This window comes from Amia ocellicauda, chromosome 14 (genome assembly GCF_036373705.1).
Source record: "Amia ocellicauda isolate fAmiCal2 chromosome 14, fAmiCal2.hap1, whole genome shotgun sequence".
NCBI classification, from domain to species: domain Eukaryota; kingdom Metazoa; phylum Chordata; class Actinopteri; order Amiiformes; family Amiidae; genus Amia; species Amia ocellicauda.
The window spans coordinates 19191635-19219119 of record NC_089863.1 but is presented as its reverse complement, the minus strand read 5'-3'; the positions used below and the strand labels follow the sequence as shown (position 1 = coordinate 19219119).

The window sequence follows — 27485 nt, the reverse complement described above, 5'->3', positions numbered from 1 at the left end:
CAATCAAGATCTTTATAAAGGATCGCTGAAAACTAGTGATGGGGGAAAGTAAGCTTTCCGAAGCATTGAACCATTTCAAGCTATTGTACCGAAAAAAGCTTCCCTGCTTCGATTTGTTTCTGAATAAGGTTTACTGAAGAAGATGTCATATGCCGTGGTCCTTTCCAGGTGCCACAGTTAGTTGGAATGACGTTGCCTAGACATCAGATTGTGCTCATACAATGCTTGTCTATGAAAGTTGGCTAGTTTAGCTAGGCCAGTGGTTCACAGCCCTGGTCCTGGAGGACTCCCTACCCATTCTGTTTCTTGTTCCAGCTGAGCTATCAGTTACGTAACTGAACGAATCATTTGCCCAATCCGAGTCTTGCAATCCTTTAAAAAAGGAAGTTTCGAGTTAAGCACAGTATACACTAAGAAACTTGATAAAGAAAAAAACTGAAATAAAAATCAAGTTATGTCAACGTCCAATTTTCTGCAGTGTTGATAACACTTTCGTGGTGAAAACTTGGTGGCCCCGTGGATATCACCTGCTTCACAGTCTTCTATGTCTTCCACTTGTCAAGCCGTGCAGCAATGGAAAGATTCTGATATCACAAAAATTCGTTTTCCTATTCACTGCCAACATTTTCTGATATTTAGTTCAAAAAGGGAAGCATCGTCACAATGAAGGGTGCGACACACATTGACATATATGTGTTCAAGAGTGCTGCTGACATACCATCAGTGATTCAGAGGGTCTGCACTGGCAACTTCTGCTTCAGACTCCGTGTCACTGGTACAATGATCCTCAACTAAATGTGTGTCATAGGCATTAGGCAACATTCAACGCGTTGAACTTAATGGGAAAAGATTCACATCAGAAGTGCCGGTGCTTCCCACAAGCATTACTTACAAGCACAAGAATCTACCCTCCTTCCATCCTCTACATTTGCATAATATTATATCCCATGATGTCCCGGTTATCTTTAAAAGATGTATGTAATGCCCTTGACTGAACTGTTTTCTCATACATCCCAATTACGTTGTTTATGCTTATATAATGACCCTTTATATACTTCAATATCATTGTATTTAAAATATAATGTATATTTAAGAGACATCACCACGACACGCTTGCTTCGTGTTGTAAGACGGTTGGTTTTGCGTCCCTGACAGTGCTTTATCTTTGCGCAGTGGCAGTATCGTAGCTGATGAGGTTGATCCGAGGCGCGATTATTGCTAGTTGAAAACTTTACCCAATACCCCGCTTGCACTGGCTTGAAATATAGCTGGTGCCGGCAATTTTTGACAGTCTCCTGGGAGACTGGTTTTCTTGTGGAAAAACAGAAGATTCACGACTGGCTACAACGTGTAGGTCAAGGTATCCGAGGAGCGTAGCTAATGCGTTCCTCAATTTAAACGCTGTACGCTGGACTCCCTGTATCATCTTTCAAATGATAGAAACGCAACGATTCCCATCAGGCTCAATCAAGATCTTTATAAAGGATCGCTGAAAACTAGTGATGGGGGAAAGTAAGCTTTCCGAAGCATTGAACCATTTCAAGCTATTGTACCGAAAAAAGCTTCCCTGCTTCGATTTGTTTCTGAATAAGGTTTACTGAAGAAGATGTCATATGCCGTGGTCCTTTCCAGGTGCCACAGTTAGTTGGAATGACGTTGCCTAGACATCAGATTGTGCTCATACAATGCTTGTCTATGAAAGTTGGCTAGTTTAGCTAGGCCAGTGGTTCACAGCCCTGGTCCTGGAGGACTCCCTACCCATTCTGTTTCTTGTTCCAGCTGAGCTATCAGTTACGTAACTGAACGAATCATTTGCCCAATCCGAGTCTTGCAATCCTTTAAAAAAGGAAGTTTCGAGTTAAGCACAGTATACACTAAGAAACTTGATAAAGAAAAAAACTGAAATAAAAATCAAGTTATGTCAACGTCCAATTTTCTGCAGTGTTGATAACACTTTCGTGGTGAAAACTTGGTGGCCCCGTGGATATCACCTGCTTCACAGTCTTCTATGTCTTCCACTTGTCAAGCCGTGCAGCAATGGAAAGATTCTGATATCACAAAAATTCGTTTTCCTATTCACTGCCAACATTTTCTGATATTTAGTTCAAAAAGGGAAGCATCGTCACAATGAAGGGTGCGACACACATTGACATATATGTGTTCAAGAGTGCTGCTGACATACCATCAGTGATTCAGAGGGTCTGCACTGGCAACTTCTGCTTCAGACTCCGTGTCACTGGTACAATGATCCTCAACTAAATGTGTGTCATAGGCATTAGGCAACATTCAACGCGTTGAACTTAATGGGAATAGATTCACATCAGAAGTGCCGGTGCTTCCCACAAGCATTACTTACAAGCACAAGAATCTACCCTCCTTCCATCCTCTACATTTGCATAATATTATATCCCATGATGTCCCGGTTATCTTTAAAAGATGTATGTAATGCCCTTGACTGAACTGTTTTCTCATACATCCCAATTACGTTGTTTATGCTTATATAATGACCCTTTATATACTTCAATATCATTGTATTTAAAATATAATGTATATTTAAGAGACATCACCACGACACGCTTGCTTCGTGTTGTAAGACGGTTGGTTTTGCGTCCCTGACAGTGCTTTATCTTTGCGCAGTGGCAGTATCGTAGCTGATGAGGTTGATCCGAGGCGCGATTATTGCTAGTTGAAAACTTTACCCAATACCCCGCTTGCACTGGCTTGAAATATAGCTGGTGCCGGCAATTTTTGACAGTCTCCTGGGAGACTGGTGTTCTGGTGGAAAAACAGAAGATTCACGACTGGCTACAACGTGTAGGTCAAGGTATCCGAGGAGCGTAGCTAATGCGTTCCTCAATTTAAACGCTGTACGCTGGACTCCCTGTATCATCTTTCAAATGATAGAAACGCAACGATTCCCATCAGGCTCAATCAAGATCTTTATAAAGGATCGCTGAAAACTAGTGATGGGGGAAAGTAAGCTTTCCGAAGCATTGAACCATTTCAAGCTATTGTACCGAAAAAAGCTTCCCTGCTTCGATTTGTTTCTGAATAAGGTTTACTGAAGAAGATGTCATATGCCGTGGTCCTTTCCAGGTGCCACAGTTAGTTGGAATGACGTTGCCTAGACATCAGATTGTGCTCATACAATGCTTGTCTATGAAAGTTGGAATGACCTCAGAATAATGTCAATGTTACGACGTCTGACGTCATTCCAGCTGTCACATACAACCATTATATGACGCAAATCTGAAGTCGGATTCTGATTGCGTATAGCATGATTGTATGAATGGTGCAAGTCTGACTTGAAGTTCCTCAATTAAACAATGCTATTAGTAGACCGCTTGAGGCATTCACATGATTGAAATAACGCCAGGCTATTGTACAAGGAAAGTGAATTCAAGTCATCCTCAAAGTAGCACAAGTCTGCCTAAACAGGAAAATGAACAAAACATACTAAATGACACACAGAAACACAGCCATAAAACTGGGGTAACTGCATCAAATAATCCCACATTGCCATGTAGCTAGGCCAGTGGTTCACAGCCCTGGTCCTGGAGGACTCCCTACCCATTCTGTTTCTTGTTCCAGCTGAGCTATCAGTTACGTAACTGAACGAATCATTTGCCCAATCCGAGTCTTGCAATCCTTTAAAAAAGGAAGTTTCGAGTTAAGCACAGTATACACTAAGAAACTTGATAAAGAAAAAAACTGAAATAAAAATCAAGTTATGTCAACGTCCAATTTTCTGCAGTGTTGATAACACTTTCGTGGTGAAAACTTGGTGGCCCCGTGGATATCACCTGCTTCACAGTCTTCTATGTCTTCCACTTGTCAAGCCGTGCAGCAATGGAAAGATTCTGATATCACAAAAATTCGTTTTCCTATTCACTGCCAACATTTTCTGATATTTAGTTCAAAAAGGGAAGCATCGTCACAATGAAGGGTGCGACACACATTGACATATATGTGTTCAAGAGTGCTGCTGACATACCATCAGTGATTCAGAGGGTCTGCACTGGCAACTTCTGCTTCAGACTCCGTGTCACTGGTACAATGATCCTCAACTAAATGTGTGTCATAGGCATTAGGCAACATTCAACGCGTTGAACTTAATGGGAAAAGATTCACATCAGAAGTGCCGGTGCTTCCCACAAGCATTACTTACAAGCACAAGAATCTACCCTCCTTCCATCCTCTACATTTGCATAATATTATATCCCATGATGTCCCGGTTATCTTTAAAAGATGTATGTAATGCCCTTGACTGAACTGTTTTCTCATACATCCCAATTACGTTGTTTATGCTTATATAATGACCCTTTATATACTTCAATATCATTGTATTTAAAATATAATGTATATTTAAGAGACATCACCACGACACGCTTGCTTCGTGTTGTAAGACGGTTGGTTTTGCGTCCCTGACAGTGCTTTATCTTTGCGCAGTGGCAGTATCGTAGCTGATGAGGTTGATCCGAGGCGCGATTATTGCTAGTTGCTAGCCAATAGCGAGAGAAACCTTTGTCCAGCAGGGGGCTTTTGAACTGTACTTGACAGTCTTTCTTTTTTCCTTGCAGGGAGCTGATCCATCAGGCCAGACCAGACGAGACGGGGAGGTGCCGGTTGACAGAGCTGCAGAGTCCTGGGTCCTTGGAGCGGTCCGGAGGCCGAGGCGAGTGGAGATTGGGACGGACCGGGAGCGACAGGGGACCTAGCCAGAGGGGTCGGAGGACTCCTCACGGAGTGGGTCCCATCCAGAAGCCCGGCCGACCATCTACCCGGAGCCCGGCCTGACCAGGACTGCTCCCCGCTGACGTCACCAGCCAGGATCCAGGAGAGGCCTCGGATTCCAGGGACCGACCAGGCCGATCGGCAACGTCCCTGAGGGAGGCCTCCTGCAGCCAGGGCCCGGACTTCTCCCCGCAAGGCCCGCTCCCTGCAAGAGCCCCGGAGGTGGAAGCTGCTCCCCAGCCAGGTGGACTTGCCCCGACCTCCGGATTGAGAGCCTCCCGACCCTTCTCCAAGGTAGGAAAGTGCAGCATGGCCCAGCGAACCGCCGGTGTGAGGCGCCATAATGCGGTGCGCTTCAGCCGTGAGGCTGGAGCCGAGACCGCGGCCCTCACCCGGCTGGAGTTCAGCAGGTCCGTGCTGCAGAGGGGCCTGGGCTTTGCCCCTTCTGAGCTGAACTGTGTGGTAAAACTGCCTGGACCTAGGGACGTGTTCGAGGTGAGCTTTAAGAACCCTCAAGTGCTGGAGAGTTTTTGGAACCTGTATAGGGAGAAAAAAGACAGCATGCCCCTGAATGACTTTGTGGTCGACGCCCTGACAGATAGAGAGATTAAAATTGTAACTATTCAGTTTTACAACGAAGCAGTGGCAGAGTACGACGTAGAAGTATGGCTGAGGAGACACTGTGAGATCCTGTCTGAAAGTAGGAGAGTTAATGATGAGGATGGGGTCTGGACCGGTGCTAGGCGGTGGCAGGTGCGTCTGCAGGTGGAAGTGGCCGCCATCGGCGGAGTACGCCATCTACCAAGCACCGTGGTTTTAGGAGCAAATAGGGGGCTTGTCTTTTATCATGGCATGCCCAAATTATGTAGGAACTGCGGGGCCCTGGGTCATTTAGCCGCAGCCTGTACCGTTGTTAAGTGCAAGGTCTGCGGCGGGGAACATCAGACCAGGGCCTGCAAGCAGGAGAGGGCCTGCAACCTGTGCGGTGGGGGAGGGCACCTCTTTAGAAATTGTCCCTCCTCCTATGCAAATAGGGCGCGGGCCCTCGGGGGTGGTGGAGAGAGAGAAAACCAAGCGGAGGCTCCTCCAAAGGTGATACCCCAAGATGGGGGTAGAGAGGAAACAATCCTCAGGAGCCTCATAGGCTCCCTCTCTGACTCTGGGTCAGAAGTGGAGGCAGAGGGAGAGTGGACAGTGGTAGCGGGGAAGAGAAGGAGGGCTGAGAAGAGGAGCATGGGTAGGGGGGGTATGATGAAAAAGAGGATTCATTCTGCAGATTCTCCCCCCCCTGCCGGCTCCTCCCCCGCTCCAGAGTCCCCTCCCTCTAATTTTTATACGCCCCACTCTGACTCCGGAGAGGAGAGTGGTGGGCCTTCTCCACTGCCCCGAGTGGGCAGCCTGGTAGATGAGAGGCCCCCTAGAAATAACATTCCTCCTGCCCCACAACTGAGACTCTCCCAGGGGAGGGGTCAGGTATGCCCTCCCGGCAGTAGTGGGAGAGCCGCAGGTCCTCAGGAGACGAGAGTCGGCGCCAGTGTCCTTTCCCAGAAAGACATCAGGGACGTGATGGCAAGGTCACTGGCGCTGGGGGAGGAGGCCTGCGGCGGCAGACAGCCGGGAAGGGAGAGACCACCCCCTCCCCCACCATTAGTTAAAAGAACGACTAGCGGGGTCTATACAGTTTTCTCCCCAGTTGTACATAAAGCCTCTGCCCTGCCATCTGTTCGTCGGGCCTCGGCCTCAAAGGAACCAGGGAGAACCTCCAGCACCACGGGCCCTGAGCCCAGTGGAGTTTTGCCCGCCTTACCGGGTGGCGGGAGCCGAGCCCCCCCCATAGTCTTCCTAGAGGATCAAGCGGTGAGGCAAATGATTGAAATGATGGGTGCTAGCGCTAAGCTAGGTGAGGGAGAAGAGAGGAGTGGGGAAGAGAAAGGTTTCTTTACATGATTGTTACGGAGCGGGTAATTGCCCTCACAGCCATTATGGCATTAACCATTATTTCAATTAATGTGAGGAGCATTGCTGAGGTGAAAAAGAGGACCGATGTTTTAAACTCTCTGGCTGGAATGAAGGCGGATATTATCTGTTTGCAGGAGTGCGGCATCCCGTTCCAAAAAGAATACAAAGATCTCCGGGACACTTGGACCCTAGGAGAATCCTTCTGGTCGGGGTCCAATGTGTCCCGAGCGGACGGGATTGCCGTACTCCTGAAAAACCCCTTCTTAATAGTTAAAACATTCAAGGTTATAGAGGCGGGCAGACTGGCCAGCCTCGATTTTAAATACAAGGGGGCTGTATTGAGGCTGGTCAATGTCTATGCCCCCACCAGCCAGAGAGAGAGAGTCCTCTTTCTCCCTCAGCTACGCCCGCTCCTGATCGGCACCTTGCCAGTTATCATTTCAGGTGATTTCAACTGTGCTCTGAGGGATGTAGACCGGAGTAAGCCCCGCAACGATAGATCCAGCAGGGACCTCGCTGCGTTCGTGGAGGACTTTGAACTCTGCGACGCAGGTCGGGACCTGGTCCCCTTGTTCACCTGGGTGAGTTCTTCTGGCTCCTCCTTCTCCAGGATAGATCTCGTCCTCCTCAGCAAGCCACTGGAGAGGACCGCCATGTCTTCGGAGGCGGTCTTCTTTTCAGACCACAGGCTCCTGACGACAGAGGTGCTCATTCCGAGCACACGGGAGTCGGGGCCTGGGGTCTGGAAGCTCAACACCTCTCTGCTCGATGACCCTCGTGTGATTAAGACCTTTAGCAGACGCCTCGAGGAGTGGAGGACCCTGAAGGACCTTTTTGATTCTCCCATAGAGTGGTGGGAGATGATGAAGAAAAGAACCAAGGGCTACTTCATTCAGCTGGGGAAACGGAAAGCTCGCGAGAGGCGGGCGAGATATTCCCATCTAAACGCCCGCCTCCAGCGCCTGAGTCTTTTACAGCTCAGAGGCTTCGACCTAGCTGAGGAGTTGGCCCGGGTCAAACTGAGTCTCTCCGCCCTCTATCGGGAGGAGCAAGAGAAGATCAAGGTCCTTTCCAGGGTCCGCATCATGGAGGACGATGAGAAATGCAGCCGCTTCTTCTTCAAGAAAACGAAGGAGAGGCGGCCTGCAATGTCCTCCATGATCGACTCCTCGGGGCAAGAGGTGGAGGGCAGAGAGGCTGTTGAGACAGTGGTGCGGGATTTCTACAGGGAGTTGTACGACCAGAAGGTGGTGGATCAAAATCTGATCCATCACTTTCTGTCCCTGTTGGAGTCCCGCAATGAGGGGGACGAGGAGGAGGAGGAGGATCCAGAGATCACCACCACTGAACTCTCCCAGGTGATAAAGAGTCTTAACTCTGGAAGGACACCGGGTCCCGACGGGATCCCTGCTGAGTTCTATAAGATCTTTTGGGAGGTGCTTAAGGAAGATCTGGGCCAGGTCCTGGGGTCGATGTACAGAGAGGGCAGATTGGCCCCTTCGATGAAGAAGAGTATCCTCTCCCTTCTTCACAAGAAGGGAGACACGAAAGATCTGAGGAACTGGCGGCCAGTCAGCCTCCTGTGCACCGACTACAAGATACTGGCCAAAGCACTGACGCTCCGGCTGCAGCGGCCACTCCCTCAAGTCGTGGGTCCCGACCAGGTCTGTGGTGCCCGGGGGAGATCGGCGGCCGACAACGCCATGCTGCTCAGGGATGTCGTGGCCTACTCGAACGAGAGAGGGCTTCCCCTGGTCCTAATCAGCTTGGACCAGGAGAAAGCCTTCGACAGAGTGGGCCACGAATACCTGCAGCTTGTTATGGAGAGGATGGGTCTCGCTCTTGGCCTGAGGAAGTGGGTCAAGATCATCTACAGCGGCCTAAGCAGCAGGGTCCTTGTGAACCGCCACCTGACCGAACCATTTCCGGTCAGGTCGGGGGTCCGGCAGGGTTGTCCCCTGTCGGCCCTGCTGTACGTCCTCTGCTTGGAGCCGTTCATGCAGGCGATCCGCCGGGACGTCCGGGTGACAGGTTTCCATCTCCCGGGTTCCGGCGGAGAGCAACTGAAGGCCCTGGCCTATATGGACGACGTGGCCGTGGTCTGCACGGACGCTCCGTCCGTGGCCAGGGTCGAGGAACTGCTGGACGGCTTCTGCAGGGCGACGGGGGCCGCTGTGAATAAGGCCAAGAGCGAGGTCTACCTCTCCAGGGCATGGCCTGTCGGCCGGGGCCCGCCGACCGTGTTCCCTGTGAAGCCGTTTATCAAGGTTCTGGGGATCACGATCGACGGGACCAACACGGGCACCCGGAGCTGGGAGGAGGCCATAGCAAAGGTCCAAAGGAAGATCCACGGCTGGAGCACAAGGACCTTGACGATGGCTGGTAAGGTGCTGGTCGTAAAGGCCATCCTCTTCCCGATACTCCTCTACGTAGGAATGATCTTCCCCCCAGACAAGGGTATCGCAAAACTAGTGACCCGAATTATATTTCGGTTTGTCTGGGGGAGCAAAATGGAGAGGCTGAAAAGAGTGCAGATGGTGAAGGGTACCCTGGATGGAGGCAGGGGGGTCCCGGACGTTGTGCGGCTGATAAAGGCGCAGGGGCTGGCCTATGTGGTCAAGAACATCCAGGCTGCTGGCAAGAAAGTGAGTTTCATGAACCGCTTTTATTTTGCCAGCAGCCTGAGACCATTCGACCTCTGCGCCATGGACAACACCAGGCCGCACTCGTGGGATCCCCCGCCGTTCTACGGGGCGCTCCGAGCCTTTGCGCTCGAAGTAGGCCTCCATAAAGTCGTGCTGGCCTCCTGGGATTATAAGACCATCTGTAGTCAGATGAGATCTGCCCAGGAGACCAGCCGGATAGAAGATTTCCCTCCCGAAACCTGCCGGTTTATCTGGGCTAACGCTACGCACGTTTGCCTCACGAACACGCAGAAAGATGTCTCCTGGATGGCTGTGAGTCGGTGTCTCCCCACCCGAGTGTTTATGCACAGAAGGGGCATAGCTCCTTATGACACCTGCCCCTATAAGGGTTGCTTGGGGAAGGAGACGGAGGCTCACATCTTTAGTGAGTGCCCCTCCGCCCACAGGGTCTGGCTCCTGTTTTCTCCGTTCCTCCACAGGTTCGCCGTTCCTGCGCGGGCGACCGCCCAGCAGATCCTATACGGTCCAGCCAAGGGAATTTCTACATCTACCTTGAGGTGCTGGTGGCGTGTCGTCTGCGCAGTGAAGCAGGCACTGTGGGAGGGACGGAACATCTGTTTGTTCAATAAGCAGGAGCTGGACCCGATCGTCATCGCGCGGAGGGGCATGGTGTTTGTGAAAGACTACGTCAATCTGGAGGTCCATCAGAGGGGCAAGGAGGAAGCCTTTAAGAACTGGCGCATACAAGATCTGGGGGAGCTCAGGATCCCATGATGGGACCCACCTCCGGGGACGGTTAGTTCCCCCTGCTGGAGCCCGAGTCCAAGATCTTTTAAAGATTTTATGAATGATTGTTTTTAAAAGAAGATTTTAAATAATGAATCTTAATTGTTTTTAAAGATTTAGTTGTTTTTAAATCACACTGTTTAGGGTTTTTGGTAGAGTTTTGTTATATTTTTTTGTCAAATACATTGACCGTTTTGGGTTTAATTTAAAATGCATTAGACTTTTTTGTTTGTTTTTTATTTTTTACTTTTTAATTGTTTTTTTAATTTGTTTAATGCATTTTCTGTTATTTTCAATGTATTTGACTCTTTTGTTGGTGTGCAATTTTTTGCTTTTATCACGTTTTGTTTATTTGATTTGAGCACGTTTATTTTAAAGTTTATTGTTTTAGTTTTGTTAAAAATCACAAAGATTTTAAAAATTTTAAGTGATTTTAAGAACTGATATTTTAAACGATTTTAATCATAAGTATTAAAATTGGAATTGTTTATAATTTTGTAAAATGTGAAATACTTTAACCAAATAAACAGATTATTGCTAGTTGAAAACTTTACCCAATACCCCGCTTGCACTGGCTTGAAATATAGCTGGTGCCGGCAATTTTTGACAGTCTCCTGGGAGACTGGTTTTCTTGTGGAAAAACAGAAGATTCACGACTGGCTACAACGTGTAGGTCAAGGTATCCGAGGAGCGTAGCTAATGCGTTCCTCAATTTAAACGCTGTACGCTGGACTCCCTGTATCATCTTTCAAATGATAGAAACGCAACGATTCCCATCAGGCTCAATCAAGATCTTTATAAAGGATCGCTGAAAACTAGTGATGGGGGAAAGTAAGCTTTCCGAAGCATTGAACCATTTCAAGCTATTGTACCGAAAAAAGCTTCCCTGCTTCGATTTGTTTCTGAATAAGGTTTACTGAAGAAGATGTCATATGCCGTGGTCCTTTCCAGGTGCCACAGTTAGTTGGAATGACGTTGCCTAGACATCAGATTGTGCTCATACAATGCTTGTCTATGAAAGTTGGAATGACCTCAGAATAATGTCAATGTTACGACGTCTGACGTCATTCCAGCTGTCACATACAACCATTATATGACGCAAATCTGAAGTCGGATTCTGATTGCGTATAGCATGATTGTATGAATGGTGCAAGTCTGACTTGAAGTTCCTCAATTAAACAATGCTATTAGTAGACCGCTTGAGGCATTCACATGATTGAAATAACGCCAGGCTATTGTACAAGGAAAGTGAATTCAAGTCATCCTCAAAGTAGCACAAGTCTGCCTAAACAGGAAAATGAACAAAACATACTAAATGACACACAGAAACACAGCCATAAAACTGGGGTAACTGCATCAAATAATCCCACATTGCCATGTAGCTAGGCCAGTGGTTCACAGCCCTGGTCCTGGAGGACTCCCTACCCATTCTGTTTCTTGTTCCAGCTGAGCTATCAGTTACATAACTGAACGAATCATTTGCCCAATCCGAGTCTTGCAATCCTTTAAAAAAGGAAGTTTCGAGTTAAGCACAGTATACACTAAGAAACTTGATAAAGAAAAAAACTGAAATAAAAATCAAGTTATGTCAACGTCCAATTTTCTGCAGTGTTGATAACACTTTCGTGGTGAAAACTTGGTGGCCCCGTGGATATCACCTGCTTCACAGTCTTCTATGTCTTCCACTTGTCAAGCCGTGCAGCAATGGAAAGATTCTGATATCACAAAAATTCGTTTTCCTATTCACTGCCAACATTTTCTGATATTTAGTTCAAAAAGGGAAGCATCGTCACAATGAAGGGTGCGACACACATTGACATATATGTGTTCAAGAGTGCTGCTGACATACCATCAGTGATTCAGAGGGTCTGCACTGGCAACTTCTGCTTCAGACTCCGTGTCACTGGTACAATGATCCTCAACTAAATGTGTGTCATAGGCATTAGGCAACATTCAACGCGTTGAACTTAATGGGAAAAGATTCACATCAGAAGTGCCGGTGCTTCCCACAAGCATTACTTACAAGCACAAGAATCTACCCTCCTTCCATCCTCTACATTTGCATAATATTATATCCCATGATGTCCCGGTTATCTTTAAAAGATGTATGTAATGCCCTTGACTGAACTGTTTTCTCATACATCCCAATTACGTTGTTTATGCTTATATAATGACCCTTTATATACTTCAATATCATTGTATTTAAAATATAATGTATATTTAAGAGACATCACCACGACACGCTTGCTTCGTGTTGTAAGACGGTTGGTTTTGCGTCCCTGACAGTGCTTTATCTTTGCGCAGTGGCAGTATCGTAGCTGATGAGGTTGATCCGAGGCGCGATTATTGCTAGTTGAAAACTTTACCCAATACCCCGCTTGCACTGGCTTGAAATATAGCTGGTGCCGGCAATTTTTGACAGTCTCCTGGGAGACTGGTTTTCTTGTGGAAAAACAGAAGATTCACGACTGGCTACAACGTGTAGGTCAAGGTATCCGAGGAGCGTAGCTAATGCGTTCCTCAATTTAAACGCTGTACGCTGGACTCCCTGTATCATCTTTCAAATGATAGAAACGCAACGATTCCCATCAGGCTCAATCAAGATCTTTATAAAGGATCGCTGAAAACTAGTGATGGGGGAAAGTAAGCTTTCCGAAGCATTGAACCATTTCAAGCTATTGTACCGAAAAAAGCTTCCCTGCTTCGATTTGTTTCTGAATAAGGTTTACTGAAGAAGATGTCATATGCCGTGGTCCTTTCCAGGTGCCACAGTTAGTTGGAATGACGTTGCCTAGACATCAGATTGTGCTCATACAATGCTTGTCTATGAAAGTTGGAATGACCTCAGAATAATGTCAATGTTACGACGTCTGACGTCATTCCAGCTGTCACATACAACCATTATATGACGCAAATCTGAAGTCGGATTCTGATTGCGTATAGCATGATTGTATGAATGGTGCAAGTCTGACTTGAAGTTCCTCAATTAAACAATGCTATTAGTAGACCGCTTGAGGCATTCACATGATTGAAATAACGCCAGGCTATTGTACAAGGAAAGTGAATTCAAGTCATCCTCAAAGTAGCACAAGTCTGCCTAAATAGGAAAATGAACAAAACATACTAAATGACACACAGAAACACAGCCATAAAACTGGGGTAACTGCATCAAATAATCCCACATTGCCATGTAGCTAGGCCAGTGGTTCACAGCCCTGGTCCTGGAGGACTCCCTACCCATTCTGTTTCTTGTTCCAGCTGAGCTATCAGTTACGTAACTGAACGAATCATTTGCCCAATCCGAGTCTTGCAATCCTTTAAAAAAGGAAGTTTCGAGTTAAGCACAGTATACACTAAGAAACTTGATAAAGAAAAAAACTGAAATAAAAATCAAGTTATGTCAACGTCCAATTTTCTGCAGTGTTGATAACACTTTCGTGGTGAAAACTTGGTGGCCCCGTGGATATCACCTGCTTCACAGTCTTCTATGTCTTCCACTTGTCAAGCCGTGCAGCAATGGAAAGATTCTGATATCACAAAAATTCGTTTTCCTATTCACTGCCAACATTTTCTGATATTTAGTTCAAAAAGGGAAGCATCGTCACAATGAAGGGTGCGACACACATTGACATATATGTGTTCAAGAGTGCTGCTGACATACCATCAGTGATTCAGAGGGTCTGCACTGGCAACTTCTGCTTCAGACTCCGTGTCACTGGTACAATGATCCTCAACTAAATGTGTGTCATAGGCATTAGGCAACATTCAACGCGTTGAACTTAATGGGAAAAGATTCACATCAGAAGTGCCGGTGCTTCCCACAAGCATTACTTACAAGCACAAGAATCTACCCTCCTTCCATCCTCTACATTTGCATAATATTATATCCCATGATGTCCCGGTTATCTTTAAAAGATGTATGTAATGCCCTTGACTGAACTGTTTTCTCATACATCCCAATTACGTTGTTTATGCTTATATAATGACCCTTTATATACTTCAATATCATTGTATTTAAAATATAATGTATATTTAAGAGACATCACCACGACACGCTTGCTTCGTGTTGTAAGACGGTTGGTTTTGCGTCCCTGACAGTGCTTTATCTTTGCGCAGTGGCAGTATCGTAGCTGATGAGGTTGATCCGAGGCGCGATTATTGCTAGTTGAAAACTTTACCCAATACCCCGCTTGCACTGGCTTGAAATATAGCTGGTGCCGGCAATTTTTGACAGTCTCCTGGGAGACTGGTTTTCTTGTGGAAAAACAGAAGATTCACGACTGGCTACAACGTGTAGGTCAAGGTATCCGAGGAGCGTAGCTAATGCGTTCCTCAATTTAAACGCTGTACGCTGGACTCCCTGTATCATCTTTCAAATGATAGAAACGCAACGATTCCCATCAGGCTCAATCAAGATCTTTATAAAGGATCGCTGAAAACTAGTGATGGGGGAAAGTAAGCTTTCCGAAGCATTGAACCATTTCAAGCTATTGTACCGAAAAAAGCTTCCCTGCTTCGATTTGTTTCTGAATAAGGTTTACTGAAGAAGATGTCATATGCCGTGGTCCTTTCCAGGTGCCACAGTTAGTTGGAATGACGTTGCCTAGACATCAGATTGTGCTCATACAATGCTTGTCTATGAAAGTTGGAATGACCTCAGAATAATGTCAATGTTACGACGTCTGACGTCATTCCAGCTGTCACATACAACCATTATATGACGCAAATCTGAAGTCGGATTCTGATTGCGTATAGCATGATTGTATGAATGGTGCAAGTCTGACTTGAAGTTCCTCAATTAAACAATGCTATTAGTAGACCGCTTGAGGCATTCACATGATTGAAATAACGCCAGGCTATTGTACAAGGAAAGTGAATTCAAGTCATCCTCAAAGTAGCACAAGTCTGCCTAAATAGGAAAATGAACAAAACATACTAAATGACACACAGAAACACAGCCATAAAACTGGGGTAACTGCATCAAATAATCCCACATTGCCATGTAGCTAGGCCAGTGGTTCACAGCCCTGGTCCTGGAGGACTCCCTACCCATTCTGTTTCTTGTTCCAGCTGAGCTATCAGTTACGTAACTGAACGAATCATTTGCCCAATCCGAGTCTTGCAATCCTTTAAAAAAGGAAGTTTCGAGTTAAGCACAGTATACACTAAGAAACTTGATAAAGAAAAAAACTGAAATAAAAATCAAGTTATGTCAACGTCCAATTTTCTGCAGTGTTGATAACACTTTCGTGGTGAAAACTTGGTGGCCCCGTGGATATCACCTGCTTCACAGTCTTCTATGTCTTCCACTTGTCAAGCCGTGCAGCAATGGAAAGATTCTGATATCACAAAAATTCGTTTTCCTATTCACTGCCAACATTTTCTGATATTTAGTTCAAAAAGGGAAGCATCGTCACAATGAAGGGTGCGACACACATTGACATATATGTGTTCAAGAGTGCTGCTGACATACCATCAGTGATTCAGAGGGTCTGCACTGGCAACTTCTGCTTCAGACTCCGTGTCACTGGTACAATGATCCTCAACTAAATGTGTGTCATAGGCATTAGGCAACATTCAACGCGTTGAACTTAATGGGAAAAGATTCACATCAGAAGTGCCGGTGCTTCCCACAAGCATTACTTACAAGCACAAGAATCTACCCTCCTTCCATCCTCTACATTTGCATAATATTATATCCCATGATGTCCCGGTTATCTTTAAAAGATGTATGTAATGCCCTTGACTGAACTGTTTTCTCATACATCCCAATTACGTTGTTTATGCTTATATAATGACCCTTTATATACTTCAATATCATTGTATTTAAAATATAATGTATATTTAAGAGACATCACCACGACACGCTTGCTTCGTGTTGTAAGACGGTTGGTTTTGCGTCCCTGACAGTGCTTTATCTTTGCGCAGTGGCAGTATCGTAGCTGATGAGGTTGATCCGAGGCGCGATTATTGCTAGTTGAAAACTTTACCCAATACCCCGCTTGCACTGGCTTGAAATATAGCTGGTGCCGGCAATTTTTGACAGTCTCCTGGGAGACTGGTTTTCTTGTGGAAAAACAGAAGATTCACGACTGGCTACAACGTGTAGGTCAAGGTATCCGAGGAGCGTAGCTAATGCGTTCCTCAATTTAAACGCTGTACGCTGGACTCCCTGTATCATCTTTCAAATGATAGAAACGCAACGATTCCCATCAGGCTCAATCAAGATCTTTATAAAGGATCGCTGAAAACTAGTGATGGGGGAAAGTAAGCTTTCCGAAGCATTGAACCATTTCAAGCTATTGTACCGAAAAAAGCTTCCCTGCTTCGATTTGTTTCTGAATAAGGTTTACTGAAGAAGATGTCATATGCCGTGGTCCTTTCCAGGTGCCACAGTTAGTTGGAATGACGTTGCCTAGACATCAGATTGTGCTCATACAATGCTTGTCTATGAAAGTTGGAATGACCTCAGAATAATGTCAATGTTACGACGTCTGACGTCATTCCAGCTGTCACATACAACCATTATATGACGCAAATCTGAAGTCGGATTCTGATTGCGTATAGCATGATTGTATGAATGGTGCAAGTCTGACTTGAAGTTCCTCAATTAAACAATGCTATTAGTAGACCGCTTGAGGCATTCACATGATTGAAATAACGCCAGGCTATTGTACAAGGAAAGTGAATTCAAGTCATCCTCAAAGTAGCACAAGTCTGCCTAAATAGGAAAATGAACAAAACATACTAAATGACACACAGAAACACAGCCATAAAACTGGGGTAACTGCATCAAATAATCCCACATTGCCATGTAGCTAGGCCAGTGGTTCACAGCCCTGGTCCTGGAGGACTCCCTACCCATTCTGTTTCTTGTTCCAGCTGAGCTATCAGTTACGTAACTGAACGAATCATTTGCCCAATCCGAGTCTTGCAATCCTTTAAAAAAGGAAGTTTCGAGTTAAGCACAGTATACACTAAGAAACTTGATAAAGAAAAAAACTGAAATAAAAATCAAGTTATGTCAACGTCCAATTTTCTGCAGTGTTGATAACACTTTCGTGGTGAAAACTTGGTGGCCCCGTGGATATCACCTGCTTCACAGTCTTCTATGTCTTCCACTTGTCAAGCCGTGCAGCAATGGAAAGATTCTGATATCACAAAAATTCGTTTTCCTATTCACTGCCAACATTTTCTGATATTTAGTTCAAAAAGGGAAGCATCGTCACAATGAAGGGTGCGACACACATTGACATATATGTGTTCAAGAGTGCTGCTGACATACCATCAGTGATTCAGAGGGTCTGCACTGGCAACTTCTGCTTCAGACTCCGTGTCACTGGTACAATGATCCTCAACTAAATGTGTGTCATAGGCATTAGGCAACATTCAACGCGTTGAACTTAATGGGAAAAGATTCACATCAGAAGTGCCGGTGCTTCCCACAAGCATTACTTACAAGCACAAGAATCTACCCTCCTTCCATCCTCTACATTTGCATAATATTATATCCCATGATGTCCCGGTTATCTTTAAAAGATGTATGTAATGCCCTTGACTGAACTGTTTTCTCATACATCCCAATTACGTTGTTTATGCTTATATAATGACCCTTTATATACTTCAATATCATTGTATTTAAAATATAATGTATATTTAAGAGACATCACCACGACACGCTTGCTTCGTGTTGTAAGACGGTTGGTTTTGCGTCCCTGACAGTGCTTTATCTTTGCGCAGTGGCAGTATCGTAGCTGATGAGGTTGATCCGAGGCGCGATTATTGCTAGTTGAAAACTTTACCCAATACCCCGCTTGCACTGGCTTGAAATATAGCTGGTGCCGGCAATTTTTGACAGTCTCCTGGGAGACTGGTTTTCTTGTGGAAAAACAGAAGATTCACGACTGGCTACAACGTGTAGGTCAAGGTATCCGAGGAGCGTAGCTAATGCGTTCCTCAATTTAAACGCTGTACGCTGGACTCCCTGTATCATCTTTCAAATGATAGAAACGCAACGATTCCCATCAGGCTCAATCAAGATCTTTATAAAGGATCGCTGAAAACTAGTGATGGGGGAAAGTAAGCTTTCCGAAGCATTGAACCATTTCAAGCTATTGTACCGAAAAAAGCTTCCCTGCTTCGATTTGTTTCTGAATAAGGTTTACTGAAGAAGATGTCATATGCCGTGGTCCTTTCCAGGTGCCACAGTTAGTTGGAATGACGTTGCCTAGACATCAGATTGTGCTCATACAATGCTTGTCTATGAAAGTTGGAATGACCTCAGAATAATGTCAATGTTACGACGTCTGACGTCATTCCAGCTGTCACATACAACCATTATATGACGCAAATCTGAAGTCGGATTCTGATTGCGTATAGCATGATTGTATGAATGGTGCAAGTCTGACTTGAAGTTCCTCAATTAAACAATGCTATTAGTAGACCGCTTGAGGCATTCACATGATTGAAATAACGCCAGGCTATTGTACAAGGAAAGTGAATTCAAGTCATCCTCAAAGTAGCACAAGTCTGCCTAAACAGGAAAATGAACAAAACATACTAAATGACACACAGAAACACAGCCATAAAACTGGGGTAACTGCATCAAATAATCCCACATTGCCATGTAGCTAGGCCAGTGGTTCACAGCCCTGGTCCTGGAGGACTCCCTACCCATTCTGTTTCTTGTTCCAGCTGAGCTATCAGTTACGTAACTGAACGAATCATTTGCCCAATCCGAGTCTTGCAATCCTTTAAAAAAGGAAGTTTCGAGTTAAGCACAGTATACACTAAGAAACTTGATAAAGAAAAAAACTGAAATAAAAATCAAGTTATGTCAACGTCCAATTTTCTGCAGTGTTGATAACACTTTCGTGGTGAAAACTTGGTGGCCCCGTGGATATCACCTGCTTCACAGTCTTCTATGTCTTCCACTTGTCAAGCCGTGCAGCAATGGAAAGATTCTGATATCACAAAAATTCGTTTTCCTATTCACTGCCAACATTTTCTGATATTTAGTTCAAAAAGGGAAGCATCGTCACAATGAAGGGTGCGACACACATTGACATATATGTGTTCAAGAGTGCTGCTGACATACCATCAGTGATTCAGAGGGTCTGCACTGGCAACTTCTGCTTCAGACTCCGTGTCACTGGTACAATGATCCTCATCTAAATGTGTGTCATAGGCATTAGGCAACATTCAACGCGTTGAACTTAATGGGAAAAGATTCACATCAGAAGTGCCGGTGCTTCCCACAAGCATTACTTACAAGCACAAGAATCTACCCTCCTTCCATCCTCTACATTTGCATAATATTATATCCCATGATGTCCCGGTTATCTTTAAAAGATGTATGTAATGCCCTTGACTGAACTGTTTTCTCATACATCCCAATTACGTTGTTTATGCTTATATAATGACCCTTTATATACTTCAATATCATTGTATTTAAAATATAATGTATATTTAAGAGACATCACCACGACACGCTTGCTTCGTGTTGTAAGACGGTTGGTTTTGCGTCCCTGACAGTGCTTTATCTTTGCGCAGTGGCAGTATCGTAGCTGATGAGGTTGATCCGAGGCGCGATTATTGCTAGTTGCTAGCCAATAGCGAGAGAAACCTTTGTCCAGCAGGGGGCTTTTGAACTGTACTTGACAGTCTTTCTTTTTTCCTTGCAGGGAGCTGATCCATCAGGCCAGACCAGACGAGACGGGGAGGTGCCGGTTGACAGAGCTGCAGAGTCCTGGGTCCTTGGAGCGGTCCGGAGGCCGAGGCGAGTGGAGATTGGGACGGACCGGGAGCGACAGGGGACCTAGCCAGAGGGGTCGGAGGACTCCTCACGGAGTGGGTCCCATCCAGAAGCCCGGCCGACCATCTACCCGGAGCCCGGCCTGACCAGGACTGCTCCCCGCTGACGTCACCAGCCAGGATCCAGGAGAGGCCTCGGATTCCAGGGACCGACCAGGCCGATCGGCAACGTCCCTGAGGGAGGCCTCCTGCAGCCAGGGCCCGGACTTCTCCCCGCAAGGCCCGCTCCCTGCAAGAGCCCCGGAGGTGGAAGCTGCTCCCCAGCCAGGTGGACTTGCCCCGACCTCCGGATTGAGAGCCTCCCGACCCTTCTCCAAGGTAGGAAAGTGCAGCATGGCCCAGCGAACCGCCGGTGTGAGGCGCCATAATGCGGTGCGCTTCAGCCGTGAGGCTGGAGCCGAGACCGCGGCCCTCACCCGGCTGGAGTTCAGCAGGTCCGTGCTGCAGAGGGGCCTGGGCTTTGCCCCTTCTGAGCTGAACTGTGTGGTAAAACTGCCTGGACCTAGGGACGTGTTCGAGGTGAGCTTTAAGAACCCTCAAGTGCTGGAGAGTTTTTGGAACCTGTATAGGGAGAAAAAAGACAGCATGCCCCTGAATGACTTTGTGGTCGACGCCCTGACAGATAGAGAGATTAAAATTGTAACTATTCAGTTTTACAACGAAGCAGTGGCAGAGTACGACGTAGAAGTATGGCTGAGGAGACACTGTGAGATCCTGTCTGAAAGTAGGAGAGTTAATGATGAGGATGGGGTCTGGACCGGTGCTAGGCGGTGGCAGGTGCGCCTGCAGGTGGAAGTGGCCGCCATCGGCGGAGTACGCCATCTACCAAGCACCGTGGTTTTAGGAGCAAATAGGGGGCTTGTCTTTTATCATGGCATGCCCAAATTATGTAGGAACTGCGGGGCCCTGGGTCATTTAGCCGCAGCCTGTACCGTTGTTAAGTGCAAGGTCTGCGGCGGGGAACATCAGACCAGGGCCTGCAAGCAGGAGAGGGCCTGCAACCTGTGCGGTGGGGGAGGGCACCTCTTTAGAAATTGTCCCTCCTCCTATGCAAATAGGGCGCGGGCCCTCGGGGGTGGTGGAGAGAGAGAAAACCAAGCGGAGGCTCCTCCAAAGGTGATACCCCAAGATGGGGGTAGAGAGGAAACAATCCTCAGGAGCCTCATAGGCTCCCTCTCTGACTCTGGGTCAGAAGTGGAGGCAGAGGGAGAGTGGACAGTGGTAGCGGGGAAGAGAAGGAGGGCTGAGAAGAGGAGCATGGGTAGGGGGGGTATGATGAAAAAGAGGATTCATTCTGCAGATTCTCCCCCCCCTGCCGGCTCCTCCCCCGCTCCAGAGTCCCCTCCCTCTAATTTTTATACGCCCCACTCTGACTCCGGAGAGGAGAGTGGTGGGCCTTCTCCACTGCCCCGAGTGGGCAGCCTGGTAGATGAGAGGCCCCCTAGAAATAACATTCCTCCTGCCCCACAACTGAGACTCTCCCAGGGGAGGGGTCAGGTATGCCCTCCCGGCAGTAGTGGGAGAGCCGCAGGTCCTCAGGAGACGAGAGTCGGCGCCAGTGTCCTTTCCCAGAAAGACATCAGGGACGTGATGGCAAGGTCACTGGCGCTGGGGGAGGAGGCCTGCGGCGGCAGACAGCCGGGAAGGGAGAGACCACCCCCTCCCCCACCATTAGTTAAAAGAACGACTAGCGGGGTCTATACAGTTTTCTCCCCAGTTGTACATAAAGCCTCTGCCCTGCCATCTGTTCGTCGGGCCTCGGCCTCAAAGGAACCAGGGAGAACCTCCAGCACCACGGGCCCTGAGCCCAGTGGAGTTTTGCCCGCCTTACCGGGTGGCGGGAGCCGAGCCCCCCCCATAGTCTTCCTAGAGGATCAAGCGGTGAGGCAAATGATTGAAATGATGGGTGCTAGCGCTAAGCTAGGTGAGGGAGAAGAGAGGAGTGGGGAAGAGAAAGGTTTCTTTACATGATTGTTACGGAGCGGGTAATTGCCCTCACAGCCATTATGGCATTAATCATTATTTCAATTAATGTGAGGAGCATTGCTGAGGTGAAAAAGAGGACCGATGTTTTAAACTCTCTGGCTGGAATGAAGGCGGATATTATCTGTTTGCAGGAGTGCGGCATCCCGTTCCAAAAAGAATACAAAGATCTCCGGGACACTTGGACCCTAGGAGAATCCTTCTGGTCGGGGTCCAATGTGTCCCGAGCGGACGGGATTGCCGTACTCCTGAAAAACCCCTTCTTAATAGTTAAAACATTCAAGGTTATAGAGGCGGGCAGACTGGCCAGCCTCGATTTTAAATACAAGGGGGCTGTATTGAGGCTGGTCAATGTCTATGCCCCCACCAGCCAGAGAGAGAGAGTCCTCTTTCTCCCTCAGCTACGCCCGCTCCTGATCGGCACCTTGCCAGTTATCATTTCAGGTGATTTCAACTGTGCTCTGAGGGATGTAGACCGGAGTAAGCCCCGCAACGATAGATCCAGCAGGGACCTCGCTGCGTTCGTGGAGGACTTTGAACTCTGCGACGCAGGTCGGGACCTGGTCCCCTTGTTCACCTGGGTGAGTTCTTCTGGCTCCTCCTTCTCCAGGATAGATCTCGTCCTCCTCAGCAAGCCACTGGAGAGGACCGCCATGTCTTCGGAGGCGGTCTTCTTTTCAGACCACAGGCTCCTGACGACAGAGGTGCTCATTCCGAGCACACGGGAGTCGGGGCCTGGGGTCTGGAAGCTCAACACCTCTCTGCTCGATGACCCTCGTGTGATTAAGACCTTTAGCAGACGCCTCGAGGAGTGGAGGACCCTGAAGGACCTTTTTGATTCTCCCATAGAGTGGTGGGAGATGATGAAGAAAAGAACCAAGGGCTACTTCATTCAGCTGGGGAAACGGAAAGCTCGCGAGAGGCGGGCGAGATATTCCCATCTAAACGCCCGCCTCCAGCGCCTGAGTCTTTTACAGCTCAGAGGCTTCGACCTAGCTGAGGAGGTGGCCCGGGTCAAACTGAGTCTCTCCGCCCTCTATCGGGAGGAGCAAGAGAAGATCAAGGTCCTTTCCAGGGTCCGCATCATGGAGGACGATGAGAAATGCAGCCGCTTCTTCTTCAAGAAAACGAAGGAGAGGCGGCCTGCAATGTCCTCCATGATCGACTCCTCGGGGCAAGAGGTGGAGGGCAGAGAGGCTGTTGAGACAGTGGTGCGGGATTTCTACAGGGAGTTGTACGACCAGAAGGTGGTGGATCAAAATCTGATCCATCACTTTCTGTCCCTGTTGGAGTCCCGCAATGAGGGGGACGAGGAGGAGGAGGAGGATCCAGAGATCACCACCACTGAACTCTCCCAGGTGATAAAGAGTCTTAACTCTGGAAGGACACCGGGTCCCGACGGGATCCCTGCTGAGTTCTATAAGATCTTTTGGGAGGTGCTTAAGGAAGATCTGGGCCAGGTCCTGGGGTCGATGTACAGAGAGGGCAGATTGGCCCCTTCGATGAAGAAGAGTATCCTCTCCCTTCTTCACAAGAAGGGAGACACGAAAGATCTGAGGAACTGGCGGCCAGTCAGCCTCCTGTGCACCGACTACAAGATACTGGCCAAAGCACTGACGCTCCGGCTGCAGCGGCCACTCCCTCAAGTCGTGGGTCCCGACCAGGTCTGTGGTGCCCGGGGGAGATCGGCGGCCGACAACGCCATGCTGCTCAGGGATGTCGTGGCCTACTCGAACGAGAGAGGGCTTCCCCTGGTCCTAATCAGCTTGGACCAGGAGAAAGCCTTCGACAGAGTGGGCCACGAATACCTGCAGCTTGTTATGGAGAGGATGGGTCTCGCTCTTGGCCTGAGGAGGTGGGTCAAGATCATCTACAGCGGCCTAAGCAGCAGGGTCCTTGTGAACCGCCACCTGACCGAACCATTTCCGGTCAGGTCGGGGGTCCGGCAGGGTTGTCCCCTGTCGGCCCTGCTGTACGTCCTCTGCTTGGAGCCGTTCATGCAGGCGATCCGCCGGGACGTCCGGGTGACAGGTTTCCATCTCCCGGGTTCCGGCGGAGAGCAACTGAAGGCCCTGGCCTATATGGACGACGTGGCCGTGGTCTGCACGGACGCTCCGTCCGTGGCCAGGGTCGAGGAACTGCTGGACGGCTTCTGCAGGGCGACGGGGGCCGCAGTGAATAAGGCCAAGAGCGAGGTCTACCTCTCCAGGGCATGGCCTGTCGGCCGGGGCCCGCCGACCGTGTTCCCTGTGAAGCCGTTTATCAAGGTTCTGGGGATCACGATCGACGGGACCAACACGGGCACCCGGAGCTGGGAGGAGGCCATAGCAAAGGTCCAAAGGAAGATCCACGGCTGGAGCACAAGGACCTTGACGATGGCTGGTAAGGTGCTGGTCGTAAAGGCCATCCTCTTCCCGATACTCCTCTACGTAGGAATGATCTTCCCCCCAGACAAGGGTATCGCAAAACTAGTGACCCGAATTATATTTCGGTTTGTCTGGGGGAGCAAAATGGAGAGGCTGAAAAGAGTGCAGATGGTGAAGGGTACCCTGGATGGAGGCAGGGGGGTCCCGGACGTTGTGCGGCTGATAAAGGCGCAGGGGCTGGCCTATGTGGTCAAGAACATCCAGGCTGCTGGCAAGAAAGTGAGTTTCATGAACCGCTTTTATTTTGCCAGCAGCCTGAGACCATTCGGCCTCTGCGCCATGGACAACACCAGGCCGCACTCGTGGGATCCCCCGCCGTTCTACAGGGCGCTCCGAGCCTTTGCGCTCGAAGTAGGCCTCCATAAAGTCGTGCTGGCCTCCTGGGATTATAAGACCATCTGTAGTCAGATGAGATCTGCCCAGGAGACCAGCCGGATAGAAGATTTCCCTCCCGAAACCTGCCGGTTTATCTGGGCTAACGCTACGCACGTTTGCCTCACGAACACGCAGAAAGATGTCTCCTGGATGGCTGTGAGTCGGTGTCTCCCCAACCGAGTGTTTATGCACAGAAGGGGCATAGCTCCTTATGACACCTGCCCCTATAAGGGTTGCTTGGGGAAGGAGACGGAGGCTCACATCTTTAGTGAGTGCCCCTCCGCCCACAGGGTCTGGCTCCTGTTTTCTCCGTTCCTCCACAGGTTCGCCGTTCCTGCGCGGGCGACCGCCCAGCAGATCCTATACGGTCCAGCCAAGGGAATCTCTACATCTACCTTGAGGTGCTGGTGGCGTGTCGTCTGCGCAGTGAAGCAGGCACTGTGGGAGGGACGGAACATCTGTTTGTTCAATAAGCAGGAGCTGGACCCGATCGTCATCGCGCGGAGGGGCATGGTGTTTGTGAAAGACTACGTCAATCTGGAGGTCCATCAGAGGGGCAAGGAGGAAGCCTTTAAGAACTGGCGCATACAAGATCTGGGGGAGCTCAGGATCCCGTGATGGGACCCACCTCCGGGGACGGTTAGTTCCCCCTGCTGCGAGTCCAAGATCTTTTAAAGATTTTATGAATGATTGTTTTTAAAAGAAAATTTTAAATAATGAATCTTAATTGCTTTTAAAGATTTAGTTGTTTTTAAATCACATTGTTTAGGGCTTTTTAGGTATAGTTTTGTTATATTTTTTTGTCAAATACATTGACCGTTTTTGGGTTTAATTTAAAATGCATTAGACTTTTTTTGTTTGTTTTTTATTTTTACTTTTTAATTGTTTTTTTAATTTGTTTAATGCATTTTCTGTTATTTTCAATGTATTTGACTCTTTTGTTGGTGTGCAATTTTTTTGCTTTTATCACGTTTTGTTTATTTGATTTGAGCATGTTTATTTTAAAGTTTATTGTTTTAGTTTTGTCAAAAAAATCACAAGATTTTAAAAATTTTAAGTGATTTTAAGAATTGATATTCTAAATGATTTTAATCACAAGCATTAAAATTGAAATTGTTTTATTTTAAGAAATGTAAAAATACTAAACCTAATAAACAGTATTGCTAGTTGAAAACTTTACCCAATACCCCGCTTGCACTGGCTTGAAATATAGCTGGTGCCGGCAATTTTTGACAGTCTCCTGGGAGACTGGTTTTCTTGTGGAAAAACAGAAGATTCACGACTGGCTACAACGTGTAGGTCAAGGTATCCGAGGAGCGTAGCTAATGCGTTCCTCAATTTAAACGCTGTACGCTGGACTCCCTGTATCATCTTTCAAATGATAGAAACGCAACGATTCCCATCAGGCTCAATCAAGATCTTTATAAAGGATCGCTGAAAACTAGTGATGGGGGAAAGTAAGCTTTCCGAAGCATTGAACCATTTCAAGCTATTGTACCGAAAAAAGCTTCCCTGCTTCGATTTGTTTCTGAATAAGGTTTACTGAAGAAGATGTCATATGCCGTGGTCCTTTCCAGGTGCCACAGTTAGTTGGAATGACGTTGCCTAGACATCAGATTGTGCTCATACAATGCTTGTCTATGAAAGTTGGAATGACCTCAGAATAATGTCAATGTTACGACGTCTGACGTCATTCCAGCTGTCACATACAACCATTATATGACGCAAATCTGAAGTCGGATTCTGATTGCGTATAGCATGATTGTATGAATGGTGCAAGTCTGACTTGAAGTTCCTCAATTAAACAATGCTATTAGTAGACCGCTTGAGGCATTCACATGATTGAAATAACGCCAGGCTATTGTACAAGGAAAGTGAATTCAAGTCATCCTCAAAGTAGCACAAGTCTGCCTAAACAGGAAAATGAACAAAACATACTAAATGACACACAGAAACACAGCCATAAAACTGGGGTAACTGCATCAAATAATCCCACATTGCCATGTAGCTAGGCCAGTGGTTCACAGCCCTGGTCCTGGAGGACTCCCTACCCATTCTGTTTCTTGTTCCAGCTGAGCTATCAGTTACGTAACTGAACGAATCATTTGCCCAATCCGAGTCTTGCAATCCTTTAAAAAAGGAAGTTTCGAGTTAAGCACAGTATACACTAAGAAACTTGATAAAGAAAAAAACTGAAATAAAAATCAAGTTATGTCAACGTCCAATTTTCTGCAGTGTTGATAACACTTTCGTGGTGAAAACTTGGTGGCCCCGTGGATATCACCTGCTTCACAGTCTTCTATGTCTTCCACTTGTCAAGCCGTGCAGCAATGGAAAGATTCTGATATCACAAAAATTCGTTTTCCTATTCACTGCCAACATTTTCTGATATTTAGTTCAAAAAGGGAAGCATCGTCACAATGAAGGGTGCGACACACATTGACATATATGTGTTCAAGAGTGCTGCTGACATACCATCAGTGATTCAGAGGGTCTGCACTGGCAACTTCTGCTTCAGACTCCGTGTCACTGGTACAATGATCCTCAACTAAATGTGTGTCATAGGCATTAGGCAACATTCAACGCGTTGAACTTAATGGGAAAAGATTCACATCAGAAGTGCCGGTGCTTCCCACAAGCATTACTTACAAGCACAAGAATCTACCCTCCTTCCATCCTCTACATTTGCATAATATTATATCCCATGATGTCCCGGTTATCTTTAAAAGATGTATGTAATGCCCTTGACTGAACTGTTTTCTCA

The 27485-nt window shown here is 47.3% G+C and overlaps 8 non-coding genes and 2 pseudogenes across 8 annotated transcripts; all 10 read left to right on the top strand.

Moving 5' to 3' along the window:
• Positions 1–1161: 1161 nt before the first annotated feature.
• LOC136769111 (U4 spliceosomal RNA) lies at positions 1162–1303 on the top strand. Its single transcript, XR_010822091.1, has one exon. It is a non-coding gene; the product is annotated as a U4 spliceosomal RNA (small nuclear RNA).
• A 1322-nt stretch (positions 1304–2625) lies between these two features.
• On the top strand, positions 2626–2767 carry LOC136769110 (U4 spliceosomal RNA). Its single transcript, XR_010822090.1, has one exon. It is a non-coding gene; the product is annotated as a U4 spliceosomal RNA (small nuclear RNA).
• A 1670-nt stretch (positions 2768–4437) lies between these two features.
• On the top strand, positions 4438–4583 carry LOC136769153 (U4 spliceosomal RNA). The gene has a single exon (XR_010822127.1). It is a non-coding gene; the product is annotated as a U4 spliceosomal RNA (small nuclear RNA).
• Positions 4584–10615: 6032 nt separating this feature from the next.
• Positions 10616–10746, top strand: LOC136769154 (uncharacterized; annotated as a pseudogene).
• Positions 10747–12416: 1670 nt separating this feature from the next.
• LOC136769109 (U4 spliceosomal RNA) lies at positions 12417–12558 on the top strand. Its single transcript, XR_010822089.1, has one exon. It is a non-coding gene; the product is annotated as a U4 spliceosomal RNA (small nuclear RNA).
• A 1670-nt stretch (positions 12559–14228) lies between these two features.
• Positions 14229–14370, top strand: LOC136769108 (U4 spliceosomal RNA). The gene has a single exon (XR_010822088.1). It is a non-coding gene; the product is annotated as a U4 spliceosomal RNA (small nuclear RNA).
• A 1670-nt stretch (positions 14371–16040) lies between these two features.
• On the top strand, positions 16041–16182 carry LOC136769107 (U4 spliceosomal RNA). The gene has a single exon (XR_010822087.1). It is a non-coding gene; the product is annotated as a U4 spliceosomal RNA (small nuclear RNA).
• Positions 16183–17852: 1670 nt separating this feature from the next.
• On the top strand, positions 17853–17994 carry LOC136769106 (U4 spliceosomal RNA). Its single transcript, XR_010822086.1, has one exon. It is a non-coding gene; the product is annotated as a U4 spliceosomal RNA (small nuclear RNA).
• A 1670-nt stretch (positions 17995–19664) lies between these two features.
• Positions 19665–19810, top strand: LOC136769151 (U4 spliceosomal RNA). Its single transcript, XR_010822125.1, has one exon. It is a non-coding gene; the product is annotated as a U4 spliceosomal RNA (small nuclear RNA).
• A 6008-nt stretch (positions 19811–25818) lies between these two features.
• Positions 25819–25969, top strand: LOC136769158 (uncharacterized; annotated as a pseudogene).
• The last annotated feature ends 1516 nt before the right edge of the window (positions 25970–27485 follow it).